This window comes from Haliotis cracherodii, unplaced genomic scaffold, assembly GCF_022045235.1.
Source record: "Haliotis cracherodii isolate W230 unplaced genomic scaffold, xgHalCrac1.p SCAF_5, whole genome shotgun sequence".
NCBI classification, from domain to species: domain Eukaryota; kingdom Metazoa; phylum Mollusca; class Gastropoda; order Lepetellida; family Haliotidae; genus Haliotis; species Haliotis cracherodii.
The window spans coordinates 25,924,517-25,939,570 of record NW_027266308.1 but is presented as its reverse complement, the minus strand read 5'-3'; the positions used below and the strand labels follow the sequence as shown (position 1 = coordinate 25,939,570).

The 15,054-nt window shown below is 37.6% G+C and overlaps 1 protein-coding gene across 17 annotated transcripts in view; it reads left to right on the top strand.

Annotated features, from left to right (window-relative positions):
- LOC139444421 (spectrin beta chain-like) overlaps positions 1-15,054 on the top strand; it is a 91,356-nt gene that overhangs the window by 25,224 nt on the left and 51,078 nt on the right. Inside the window, exon 1 of one of the 17 annotated variants that reach the window (XM_071225394.1) lies at positions 9,316-9,469. The exons of the other annotated variants lie outside the window; for them this stretch is intronic. The gene's annotated coding sequence lies outside the window, so the exon portion shown is untranslated. Of the gene's footprint in view, positions 1-9,315; positions 9,470-15,054 lie in introns of those variants that run through there. 17 annotated transcript variants of the gene reach the window in all.

Sequence of the window (15,054 nt, the reverse complement as noted above, 5' to 3'; positions counted from 1 at the left end):
GGCTAATATATTGTCACATAATACATGAACCATCAGTCAAGAGGACAGTCAACATACCAGTGAGAATTAACCAACCCTTCTACGTCTGGTGTAACCCAAGCGGTGTGTGATGCTCCGATCGTACCCCCTCTTGTGTTTATGTAATCAGCTAATGTATAATGAGCGGGGTGATAATTCCCTACCCGTAATATCAGATTAGGAGGGAAGGGAAGGGAGGGGGTGGGTGGCATTGGGGGTATTTCTGACCTCGCATGCATATTTGACCCACGGACAGAGAGACATCATAAGAAAATAGAAATCATATCAATACAAAAACAGAAATTATGTGAACACCAAACTCACAATAGATAGGTGTACCCTTCTCACACAAAGGGGTCCCAAAGAGGGACAGGACAGCCGAAATTGCCTAGTTAGAAGGCGACCTCTTAAACACTTAATGCAGCAACAACAACGACATCATATTAAAGTCCCACCTGGCTACATCACATATGACAGACACTATGTACACATCAGAATAAATATACGAGTAACGAGCCACTCCTTGTGGAATTATGACAACTGTAAAAATAATGATAAGTATACTCTTTCTACACATCTACCTACATGTTAAAATATAATGCCGAAAAATATTTTTGTAAAATTACAAACAGGATATATCGCATAACATTTCCAGGATATAGCATCTGTTCGTTGATTTAAGAATTGATGTCAGGTTGGGCAGCTGTTAAAAGCAAATTCATATTTGTTTGGACCCGTGAAGATCCGGAGTAGAAAGGTCTTCAGCAACCCATGCTTACTGCAACAGGCGATTATACTTGTCGTAAGACGGGACTAACGGGACCGGGTGGTCAGACTTGCTGACTTGTTTGATGCATGTCATCGTATCCGAGTTGTGTGGATCGATGCTTATGATGTCAACCACAGGATTGTCTGGTCCAGACTCGATTATTTACAGACCGCCGTCATTAGCTGTGATATTGCATGGTACGGCATCAAACAAACAAACATATTTGTCAGGCGATGGTACCACAACAGGTGAACATCTAAATCCCAACCTAAAGGAATGTATACATAATGTAAACATTGTTGGTATCTATTACAACTCGAAGTCCAGATGTTATAATTAATACCATGGGCGCAATTAACACATTGTCTCCGCGTAATATATATTAATTAGGGCAACAATTAATTGCATCGTAAACGTACGTTAGCAGAAACGGCCATGTATTAAACATACTTGTACTGCCAATACATCCTTGTATGATTTTCTTCTTAATGATATCCAGTTAATATACGTTGTAGCCATATTCTCCTGTTTTGTAGGCGGTATCAGGACATGGCTTACCCGATTAATATGATCGTGCATTTCACTGTTCAACTTTTGATGAGGGTACAGGGGTATATCATACCATTTGCACGTATATTTACAGTCAGTGTATAAAATGATTGAAATTTTCACTTAAGCAATTTACAAAACGCGTAAATATTTCAGTCATTTTACAATTATTTTTCCATTTATTATATGATGATAATGAATTCCCAACATTTTATGCCACATTTTATCACCTAGTGACTGAAAAGGAGAGGATTAAGAGAAAACAAAATCAATGAAAAATGTTTTTTCGGCTTCTAATCTTGAAACAAATATTATGCTTCATATTATTGGGAAAAAATGCGTCTGCCACAAAAAGTACATCGATGTAATATGTTTTGTTTTGTTTTTACAATATGTTGGCTCATAGTTTTAATTAAAAAACATTCGTTTTTTCAGAGCTGAAAAAAATGTCTGGTCTCAAGACATAATCCCAGCCCTTTTGAACTTAAACAACTTTTAGTCAATCTGACGGAAAAATAATATTTTGACATTTTGAAAACTACCAAAGTGCCATTTTACACATTGACAGAAGCATGTACATAATACATTATCATAGGTTAATAGGAATAAGTTGAGTATATAACACCGATCACGTCATGGAAGACATTACGTAGGCGCGTTAGGTTTATCAATGCCGTGTGTCAGTCTGACACACGTACCAGCTGCATGTCACACCACCTCAATATAGGTAGTACCTGAGCGACAATATACAGCTCCAATATACCTGCCACGTATTACCTGAGATTGTAAATCACAATATGTCGTGTTATAAAATGTATATGAAACCAGAATGTCTACTACACATCGGATATGCACACCAGCAGTCTCGGCATGAGCGTAAGCTGATCAGAACACCTGGGTCACCTGAGCGTCTATGCGATGCTGCTGTACAGGTATCAAGGCGGCTATACGATACTGCTATATATATACAGGCATCAAGCGCTGTCCAGCTCTGCGTCCATTGGGACGTGACAGGAATGACTTGTGCCCAATCCCGCCCACTCCATGGCAGAGCGGTGGGGGCATACCTGTCGGTCTGGCCATCGCTGTATAATACTGTCGTTTAGACTGAATGTTTTACCTCAGGACAGGCACACACTGATAACATTAATAGAATTACCACTGTTGGCAACAACACGTTCGTGTCGACGCATAACATTGAGTGCATTATGGTCGGAATGCTTTATTTTTTTAAAACCGTAATATACACCGATGTCTTATGGGCGAAGTTTGAGATACTTGCTTGTAAAGGGGTATGAATTTGCTGAGCCTAATGAGTGAGTGAGTGAGTGAGTGAATATGGTTTTACGCCGCCTTTTAGCAATATTCCAGCAATATCACGGCGGGGGACACCAGAAATTCTGAGCCTAATGAACTTGTGTAACGAGTTCTGATGTGTCGATCATATACAGGTGAGTATTGTTTTACGCCGCTTTAAGCAGTATTCCAGCAATAACACAACGGAGACACCAGAAATTGGATTCATGTGGGGAATCGAACCCGGGGCTTCTGCGTGACGAACGAACTCCTTAACCACTAGGCTATCCATCTGCCTTCATATAGATAAGACCCGTGAAGATCCGGGGTAGAATAGGTCTACAGCAACCCATGCTTGCCTTAAAAGGCGACTATGCTTGTCGTAAGAGGCGACTAACGGGATCGGATGGTCAGGCTCGCTGACTTGGTTGATGCATGTCATTGTATCCCAATTTCGTGAATCGATGCTCATGATGTCAATCACTGGATTGTCTGGTCCAGACTCGATTATTTACAGACCGCCGTCATATAGCTGGACTATTGCTGAGTGCGGCGTTAAACAACAAACCAACCAACCAACCAACCATATAGATAAGGATCCATTGTGATCTCACAACAGTGGTGTCTGAACGTTCGGTCTCACCTTCGGGTAGAAAGATATGTTACAGGCAGCCTGAAGATCGACGTACCCGGGGTGTGTGTAGTACTATCTGCAAGCTTTAATACATACCTGACTGAAAAAAATATCCTATACTATTCTTTTACCTTACTGTTTGTTTATAGAGGACGTCGAACTGTTTAAGGTGACAGCTCAACGTGATATCATGTTAATATTTCATATGAACACCTGTCTTCTAGATCTGCAACAGTACGTCCCTTTAACGGACCCATCCGCTGAGAAGGAACACCTGTCCTTATGTTAATTACAGGTAGACCGGTGTCGATGTTGTATACATTGTGTAAACACCAGCCCCATGCTGGCGTTGTCCCTGCTACAGCCACTGCTTATATTTGATCTGTGATGCTGAGCATATTTATCGCGAACAACCAGCTTCATTTTAGGGCAGTGGGTGTTTTTGTTTTAGCGGCGATGGGCGTGGTTCGGCCACCGATGTCACATTCCAGCTGTAGGCTACGCCGCTGCTCATGGGATGACTACAACCAACACAAGTGCTAATTGGATTAAGTCACGCCGGCTTTGAATATTTCTTTCTAAAAAAATAGGCTGGTGTAATGCTTTGAAGGTTTGTTTTTCTCACAAACGCCTGTTGTTCATCAGACCGACCATAACATCGTAATGCATCTACTCTCAACTGGTATTATTTTTTGTATGTGTTTTGATATAAATAAATGTACATTGACGAGTTTTATCACGTCTCTCGGCGCCATGCATTTACACGGTAATAGATATGGAGCTAGAAGACTGCCCTGCATTATCCATCACTTAACACATAATGCACGGGAAATAGATGATGTGAAACTGGAATTGTTCCTATACTGACGGAAAGAAATAAGGAACGGGTATGAGAGAAAAAAATGTCATGAAATTTCAGAAAACCAGAGATTGTATGATACTGTGGTAATTACATCCGATCCTGATATGTTTGTTGTTTTACGACGCACTCAGCAATATTCCAGCTACATGGCGGCGGTCAAATAATCGAGCCTGGACCAGACAATCCATTGATTTGACATCATAAGCATCGATCCACACAATTGGGACACGATGATATCCATCAACCAAGTCAGCGAGCCTGACCACCCGATCCCGTTAGTCGCCTTTTACGACAAGCATGGGTTGCTGAAGACTTATTCTAACCCGGATGTTCCCGGGTAGATTCTGATATGACATTGACTTATATTGATATGAAAAACCCGGTGTATTTACTTCAATGCGTTTTATCCGATTGCATATAGAAATGTCACAATAATGTTATCATATTTTCATGATACAAAGGGGCTGTCGGATATAGCCGAGTGGTTAAAGCGTTCGCTTGTCACGGCGAAGCTCCGGGTTCGATTCCCGACAAGGGTACAATGTGTGAAGCCCATTTCTGGTGTCCCCCGCCGTGATATTGCTGGAATATTGCTCAAAGTGGCGTAAAACCATACTCACTCATGATACAAACCCTTTTACCAAACACAATAATCTACGTCTTTTTCCGTCGGTATATATATATACTACTCAAAACAAGGAAAAGAACACCCGATTCTTTCATATTAACTACAGTAATATGAAAGAATCGGGTGTTTTTAACTTCTTTTTGAGTAGTATCAATAAACAGTAGTTGATCAAATATGAGTAAGATGCAGGACTGCACCCATTACCTATATTGACTATTATGCTAACATTGAGGTGTATGTATTTATAGGACTCCACCTTGGAGAGAATATTATTTTTCCAATAACATTCCACATCATTACAGTCTCAGAAACGTACCATATCTCGCTGTGTGTATTTGATCTGGTCGAAATCGTCCAATAAACTCTGCTTTTAGCAGAGATTTCTTATGGTGATGGAAAAGGTTTCGTCGCTTTCAGTTGATGAACCGTAAGTGTATCATGGATCGACTACATAGGAAGTGCATGTAACATGTCAACATGGGTTCACGTTGTAATGAAACACAAGAGTTTGTCACTAACGTGGTTTATCGCCCGCCCCTGTTGCAGAATTTATGGCATAATCAAATCTAAACAAACCCTAACCTTTTTTAACCGAGGTGGAACTTGTCATGGAAATTTTAAAAAAAAGAAGAGTTTGGAACCTAAGTCCATTTTGTTGCCATGGAAACATAAAAAAGAAAAAATTCTAAAATTTCTAAATAGCAAAAGGAACCAGTTCAGCATGTACCCGACGGACCTGCAAAGTTTGATGAAAAAATATTGAACTGTTTATGAGTCATGCTCCGGAAACGAACATGTCAATAACTTTCATGATCTTGAATCGGTTTATTTGATATTTAACGACGCACACTGAAATATTCAAGCTATACGACAGTAAATAATCGATTCAGGGTACCGTTGTACAAAGCGATCTTTGCGTTAAGTTGATCGTAACTCCATTACATTAAAATAGACTTACTACTGTCGTAGCGTTGTTTTGTACTACGGCGCTCTGGACCAGACAATCCAGTGATTGGGATAACGAGCAATGTTCCGCGCCGTCGGGGTACGATGACACGCAATCAACCAAGTCACCGAGTCTGTCCACGATCTACTTAGCTGCCTATTTACGACCAGCAAAGGTGTCTGGGGACCAATTTTAACCCGGAATCCCAATGGGGACCAAACACTGAGTTGTATAAATGCACAGTGTATCTACAATATAATTGTAGCGTTTCCGAGCCATGCATTATGCGCTTTGATGATATGATCCCATATGTCGATGCGTGTCAGTGTTTCTGTAACACAACACAGGGCAAACCAGGTCGATCATTTACTCCGGGGATCAAAGTACAATCCCCCGCAATTGCAGGTCAGAGGTGAGTGTCGAATCCGATTAATCTTCTTTGTTCCCGTGAGCATGTAATCCTGTTGCAAACACAGGCAATATGGAGCAAGTTTAGCCTGTGTGAACTGGTCAGTTTATTCAACATGGGCACCTCAGGCCATTGGTGTGCTGGCCACTTCCTCGTGATGCGGTCCGGTATCCCCTCGGGGTACAATGCTGATCTGTTGCATCAACTTCAATTCACATTTATTGAATTTTTGTGACGTGGTCATGGCTCGACATTCTTGCTTATGTAATTGAAGTTGAATATTTATACCAGAGCTTACCGCACCTATTTTATACTTTACAGCAAGCTTTCTTAGCGCAAATGGCTCGGTAACTTGCACAGTATTCCTTGAAAAGTTGAAAGACTTAGTATCTATAAAGTTCCAAAAGTTTTGTTTTAGAAGAATATACTTTCTGAAGTCACATACAATACTGACAACCATACACTCTGCGAATGTACGTGCTCATATGTATACATTATATCAATGAAAGTGTTATCTGAGCGTTGGCCTTGACTGGTCACTATGTCTTCCCACGCAGAGGTGAAAGGTCAATGTCGACATGACCCATTCCTCTCGGCATATCTCACTGCTACATTAATCATCTTGCTGACAGTTCTGTAATCTACACATAGTATGTGGGAATGACCGAGCGCACATAACAGATGATGGATATCATACGTTACAATGAGACTCTCCCCTCGCGGCCAGTATACATAATTGTTGTTAACAACGAGGTGTTAGTCACACATAAACTTTATTGTTTTCCTTAAAGACACTTAGGTAGCCCAATAGGGAAAAACTGTAAAAAAAAAAAAAAAAAAGACGGTAAAACCGTAAAAGAAATCTTAAAATATTCTATATGTATTTTTTTTTTTTTTCATAATATACCGGGGTATATGGATCATTACTACACGTGGAAATATGGAGGTTCGGTGGTGAAATACACATATATCTAGTACTTGAATATCAAAATATATGTTTGGGTAATCTGTCATAGATCTACAGACAATGAAACAAATATATCCAATGCAGCCCATGAAAGTCTATAATATTTGTTTAGATTGAAAATGAAGAAAGTCTCTGTCTCCTGTTAATTATATTTTATAACTATAATTTAACAAGTGTTTTTTTTCTGTAAAATAGTTTATTTCAGAGACTAATGTTTGGGTCACACAACGTGTTATTCTATTTGTTGAATAGGTTGAAACGTTATTGTTCAATATGACATTTTAATTATCCAATAGTTAAATATTTGTGTTAGTTGAAAACTGAATGCTATCGCTTTATCTCGTTTGTTAACGTGTGAATCTCGCGAATCGACACGAACTCAACAGTGTATTAAGTAGATCTATATCATATATTACGGTTTTGAGTAAACCGCTTCCTTGTGGAACACAAAGTCATGTTTGTAATAGGACGAGACTGTCGTAAATGTTGACACACCGAAAAGATTGACGAGTGTGGGTGATTTCCGTTATCCACTCTTACAGCCTTGGTTACTTTGACCTACCTGAACTAGGCCTAGGTGGGCATGCCGGTTCGACACGCTTCATTGACTTCTCTTGGAAAAAAATATATAGCCCATCGGAATCAAATATTTCCAATATCTGAAGCATGCATCCTTACAATTTCATGTAGATTTCGCATTGTGCCAGCTTTGTAAAATAACTTCCAACCACATGTTGATTTCGTATGAGCGAGTGGAACACGTTCCGATACATTATTCATAAAAGGTGTGAACATCCCATAATAATATGACATCACGTTATACGGTAGCGCTCAACTAATGCAAATCTAGGGCTTTGCGTAATTATTTGACTACATATTGGGGCAACTTCAATGACATTACGTATGTACTGTAATTGTAAAGTTGTGTGTATACCTAATTTCCCGTCATAACATCACAGTTGAGGCTCATAATATTTTGAAGCCGGCTGAGAGCGACCTCGATTTTGAGACTACTTCCCAAACTGCTAGTCACAATGGCCGATTTAACGAGGAGACGGCTGTTGGGTTATGTCGTATCTGAAGCCGAAACATGTGGATCGAGTGTATATTTAGTTTTACGTAAAATATGCGTGTATGGTTTTGTAAAATGAAGTAAGTGTAGTGTTTAAATAAAGTATATATTTGTCTAAGTAACCCTTCTCTTAGAAGAAATTGGAAAATTATCAAATGCCACATTTTCTTTTAGATTTATATAAAGACATTTACACCATTATGTTAAATAATTAGAATCAGGACACACAGATTCAGAATCATATGTAGTTCACAACAGTAGTTTACCTATGAAAGGACTTCACTTGAGTAATAGCGGAGGTTATTTTTACAAAGAACACATATTTCACAATCTGATTTTATTTCTTACACAAGTTTATATTATTTGTGATAAATGGAACACAAGTATTTTGATGTTACCTATGTGAATAGGTTTTCTCATGAATAATGAATGTAGACTGGATATCATTTTGGATATAAATAAATAGCTCTCATTTATTTATTTCATTAGGTACAAACATCAGCTGATACATGTATAAACTATAATATATATTGCTTGTTGCAAGGTAAGGAGTTTTCTGCAAACAGTAATAACTATTATTCATTCTTCAGTGGAATGTTAATTACTGTCAATCAGGAAATATACTTCCATCATGAACACCTTGACCAAATGTTTTCAAACAGAACTTTGCGATTAGCATATAGATGCCTGCAATATGTTTTAATGGGTCATAACTAAGTGTTGTATATATTAGAGTTAAATATTTTAATGCATCCTGTCCACAACCCATCTTGCTTGAATTTGCCAATCTGAAGAGATCTCCACTTCAAGATAATAATTGTTGCGTTTCCATGAAATTAACCCAAATACATATAAGCATTGTGTTTTAATATTTTGTGTACTAAACTACTTGATTACTTCCTTTATTTGAAAGTTCTTTTTATATTTGGTCATTTGTTAGCACTGACATTAGAGTTGAAATGAAATCATGTGAAAAATAAGGTAGCATTATATCATAAAGTAAGAAATAAAATTGACTTACATTATTTAATTATATATAAAATCAAATCTTACCATTTACAAATCTCATAATTCTAACTCCATTGACGCCAGTACAAACAGGCACCTGTTGACTCTAAACTAGTTGTTTGGAAAGTAGTGCTAGCATTCAGCGCATTAACATAGACGGGTGAGTGAAGCGGCTGGCGTCGGGTTCCCGCAATCTTCAGTGTCAGCGTATGCCGGTGTTCAAAAATACCCTGGGTGCATAGAGAGTGTAGAAGAGTTGTCTGCAAGAATCGGGATTACCTTGATTTAAACCGTACGATCCAATTTATCAGGTAAGCATTTGAAAAGCAAATCACTACCTATGCATCTTGGAGAATTTCGGAATACAACCTGATGCCGTCTGCTGTATGTATTCAACATGGCGGTGTTTCATTGATGGGACACTGCCTTTCCGTGTGTTATTGGTGTTTTCCGTTATGTACAGGTGAGATCGAAGTTGGATTACCTTGCGTTGCGTAACATGAATTATACTTTTTCAAAATGCACACCTACTTTCTGAAGAAGTATGTGAGTAACAGGTTCATTTCCGCATACCCATGGACCCTTATTACCTCAGCTTACCGACGAGGATTCACGGCCCAGCAGTTTTATATACATTTCTGATGACCTTCAAAACAACTTTCTAATTCATGATGACAACTGCTGTTTTCTCTCAGCTGATGACAGTTATTCTTGGCAGTGGATTACCACAAGAATGGTCCACAAAGAACACATCCAACCATAATTTATTCCTAATGGATGAAGCACTGCTCTTGTCTGCTCAACATTTCCATTGACCCGGGATTACAAACATTAAGCGATGGGCATGGCAGTTCCCCCCCTGACCAGATGTGTTTAGGAATGATTCACAGGACCAGAATGTTTTTGGACTAATGCATCAGATTGATTGTCTGAGTCATGTCATATTCGACCCTTTCCATATGCTGTGACAGTTAGAGGACGTGGATAGTCCTGCTGATCCAGCTCATTGAAGAATATAGGTGAAATGTAAACTAAATGGTTTTCTGAGCATCTATTGCTAAAACAATACTGCCACAATAAAACAATGGGCTGCGTTGTTAATCAGTGATAAAGATATTCTTTAAAAAATACCTTGTATATCACAAAGATTTTTTTTGTAAAAATACCTTGTAGATCACATGTAGATTGAACATGCTGAGTATGTCATTAATCAGTACAATTTGGTCTATCTATAGTTGTTTCCTATTATCCAGCTTACTTTACAATGTTTTTTTTCTCTAAAATTACAAGAATATCTCCAATGCTTCCAGTCTTGTCATACCACAAGCATATGTAAATGGTTTTAAGATTGAACAGTATATATACCCAGTACTGTACATGAATATCCGTTTGTTATCTGTTGGTTTTACTCAACAACTCAGTTCAAATGTATTTGTGTGATATAACTCTACACCCTATTTACTTACAACTACTTGCTGAGCTTGTTAAGTCATACTCAGTGAAATTGTCTTGTAAGCCAAACTAATAATGTTCTGTTATTGCATTCAAACATACTGAAAATGATAAGCCATTGGACAATCTGGATGCAACATGGATTGCAACATTATATGGTGAACATACATTAAAGACTTATGTGTCAGTCTGTGACATTAGCCACTCGTCCCTAATCCCAGGTCAGGTTCAGTTTATTTTGGTCTTGTAAGCTTGTAAATTACACTCCATATATATATATATTTATATATACTATGCATGCTAAAACAAATGATAGTCATGTCTTGTTACAACAAGTTCGGGGAAGAAGACTTAAAACAGGGATTATTTTTTCAAGTGTGCCAGAGTGCACTTACAGAGTGTTTTACGATGTCCTTTGGAATGTAAATTTGCCAACGAGAAGAATATTTTTCATCCATGTTCATACCCGGTATATATCATGTTGATATTAAGTTTTTGTAATCTAAAAGTTTGCCTCCTTCCTTTTTATTACGATTCATAATATCGTATTCAATTTCTAAATCTCAAGATTTGTTTTACAGTTTATCCTGTAGACACTATAGTCCTAGGAATATTGACCGTGCAAAAGTTTTTGGCACATACTGCGAAACCACAGCAATATGTGTTTAGCATCCTGGTTTTCTTTACTGCATCTTTTGTAATTCTTCTTTACATATCAGCATCAATAGTTGGCTTCTTTCATACTTACCACAACAAGCATGTGCCCTGAATAGACCTTTTGACTGATGTGCTACTGTTAGGATTATGTCTAAATAGCAGCAAGAACTTCAGCCATGCTTGAAGTGTCTGATTTGATCTATTATTTTCCATTTATACATGTTAATTTCAATATGCTGTTGGGTACAATAAAATTATTTGTAATTATTAATAAAGTAGGAAATGTATAATGTTTCTAAACTCAATCAGGATTGATCATTCAGTGATTATTGAATGTTTTTAAACCAATGATCAATCTTGAAATTGTGACTAATTTCAAATACTTCCATACAAATATTCTATCAGTAATGACATTTTGGTCAGTGTTTCATGCTGATATTAAAGTATATGTCTCTTTTCTTGCATTTGTAGACACTCAAGAGAAACATTTTGCTAAATAGTCTCCAATTTGTCAAACTTCATGAAAACAGTAGCAGTGTTTTTATAATGGACTGACATTGCCAGAGATGAAATATGAGGAATGGTACAGAAGGGTTTGACCTTATATTAAGTTATGTAGATGAAATGCCTCCCATGAACATGGGCTCAGCAGGAAATTACCCTTGTGACCTGAAAATTGGGTTATTTACTTTGTAATGAGTTTTGCTGGAAGCTGTGTACCAACATTTACACTATTCTTTATCATTAATCATAATCTTGCATGGTTACCAGAAGTTTTTTGAAGATGAAATGAACGGTTGTTACTTATGAATCTGTGAAAATTGTCTGATAATGTTTGAATCTACTAGCCTTATTGATTGTAACCCCCCTGTAATTGATACAAGGGGGATATAGTAATCATCTGATCTGGCCATCCGTCTTTACTTTGTTTCTGGAGCATAACTTGAATACCGCAAGCAATTTTTCATCCATACCTGGTACATGTATTATCCAGGGCCTATTGTAATTTGTAAAGTGTTGCATTTTGCTATTGTGTGTGTCTATGGGGGGGATTTGTCATCTTTTGATGATTCTTGTTTTAGTAGGTTTCAGTGTTATTAGCTAAGCTTTCAGACTTTCAGAGGCATCTTCCCTAACAAGAGGCAAATTTGAAATATATATATGAAATTTGAAATATATATATATGTATATCTGTGTGTCATTTATCTTAAGACTCAAACTTAATTGCTTATTTCAAAATCAGATACACTAATTTGAACGATAACGTTAGTTTCCATTGAACACAAGTCAAATTCCAAAATGATCACAGTGTGTATATTATATAATTCTTTGGGGAACAGCAGATCTCAATTAAATTTCTTGATTTAATTTTTGTATATATTCTGCTTACGGTATGTTGTGTGCATAAATTGATTGTAAAGTTCTACCTTGTTTGTCAGACTGCTGATAAAGGGATATTCAAACTGTGTTGAACTGGGTGATTCATAACTTGAATGGTGAGGTGTATTGTGTAGTAAGCCATGCACTATTGGGTTTGCTCCAGTGCAATGAAAGAAGCAGAAGCCTTGAGTTGTCACTCGGGATAGAAGGGTCTGCAAGCGACTTCCACATATTCCAAGCACTTGCTTTGAATAGTATGACCTCATCAAACATGTCAAAATGTGCCAGAGGAAATGCATTTTTTAATACTTTTGTGTTTTGAATTCATTGTGCATGTAGAAGAGGGTTTCAGTAATAGTTATAGGTACACTTTTGGAATAACCATGGTTTGCATTTTACACAATTCTGGCATTCAGATTGTAAGAAATGGGAACCATTTCAAAACTCCCTTTTCAGCACGCCTTCACAATGCACACACTGGCCTTCTTGTTTGATTGTGCAAATGATAAGGTAATTTCCAAATTGTCCTTACATCAAGTTGTGCTGCATATTCCAAAATAACTGATAAGCTTATTTTGCAAATTTATTTTGAGGAGATTTAGTCAAATAGTTTTAAAATAGTTATATCAGAATACTATACACATTAATGACAAAATCTTAGTGTCATATGTAAGTTATAGTAACATGTTTCTTCATTAGTTTCCACAAAGTGTTTCTATGGTTACTACTACAATCAGAAGTCTGTAAGAGTATGGGACTTGCTATGATCTTATGACTAAGATTGCCTTGCAAACTCGACCTTTGTTACTAGAATGTCTACAGTTGACAGCTGCAAGCTGTTGTAGACATACTGAACTGCCTGCTCACCAGTGCATTCACTTGCCTTGCCTTATATGGAAACTAATCAATACAACCAACTGCTGCTACCTATTGATCTGTGTGTCCTACAGAGCCTAATGTCATCAAGGAAACTTCTTGTTAACTTTAAGTAGTGTTAAGTGAATATTGCTGACTGTTACCTCAGCATCTTACCTATTCAGACATGGATCAGATTTACACAGCTTTGTTTTCTGGTTTTGACACATTCTTTAAGTTCAAACTGAATTTTTAATTATTTAGTAAGGGTTGACTCTAAACCCTAAAACTTTCTGTTGAACTGTTGCTGTTTGGGTGTAAATAAATTTGGGGAAAGTAGTTGAATCAGAGTTAAGAATGAGTCTGTTTACCAGCAAGACCAATCAGAAACAGGTTACTTTTAGGGCAGGATATGGTTACCTCGAAAGTAATTATTTTGAGAGGACATCTGAGAATTGCAGGCATCTTCCTAAAGGTTTCCATAACTGACAGAATACTGTTTATTTGTTTCAATTTTCTATCCACCTATATTGGCCTAGTGTCTAGTTGTTCAAGGCACCACATAGTATTGAATGAATGGGTTTCACCAGTGTGGTAAACGCTTACAACCAGCAGTGTGTGCATACTTTGGACTTTTATCCCACTGACTGTCATGATGTGCCTGAAATACTGCAGTAGCACTCATAAACAAATATTTACCCAAATAAACCTGATGTTTATCTGCCAGCTTACCACTTGCAAAGTCAGCATAAGTTTGGGGTCAGGTAGTCAAGAGTACTGGATTGTCAGCTCCTTAGACTCTAAGTTAGAGAATATATATATATGGTACAGATACCTCCAACTATTTTGAACTACTGTGCAGAAATAGTTGGCACATTGTCATGAACACTGACTTCTTAGATGTTTGGAAACCCTTCAAACTCATCCAGTGGCTGTATTATTAAATGTGTTTAACTACTCATAGGCTATTGTAGGTAACAGTGCCAGAATTCAGACAGTCGTTACATGAATGGCATTGTGTGGTAGTAATTGTATTGTTCTTGACATGATATGATTGTGAGGAAGGAAGATAGGCGTAAGCCTGAGTGTCTGCTCCTACTTGCACAGGATGCTGCTAACTGCAGCTTTAGTAATTGAGGATGAAGTACAAGTGCCTTTCCTGGCAAATACTGCAGATGTGTTATAACTGGTTTCTAGTCAATTAAAACAAAGGTATTTTTTTCTTTTTATACCTTCCCTTTCTTCTCTAACACTAAATTGGAGTATATATTTGTATTTTATTAGTGTCTGGTTCAGTGGTCACCCTGGGACCCTCATTTTAATGCCAACATGATCAAGGACCTCCCAAATTTAGTAACACAAGGAATTCCAGGACTCGCAGATATATAGACCAAGGTAAATCCCTGCCAGAGGTTCAGATACTTCTGTTTTGTTCTGGCTTTTAAGGTATTCTCTCTAATCTATGTATAGATGAGTCAACTCTGTTGCCTTGATTATATGGGAAAATCATTAGCAGTATTGGAATCATTAAATTGTAATGGCATGACCACAT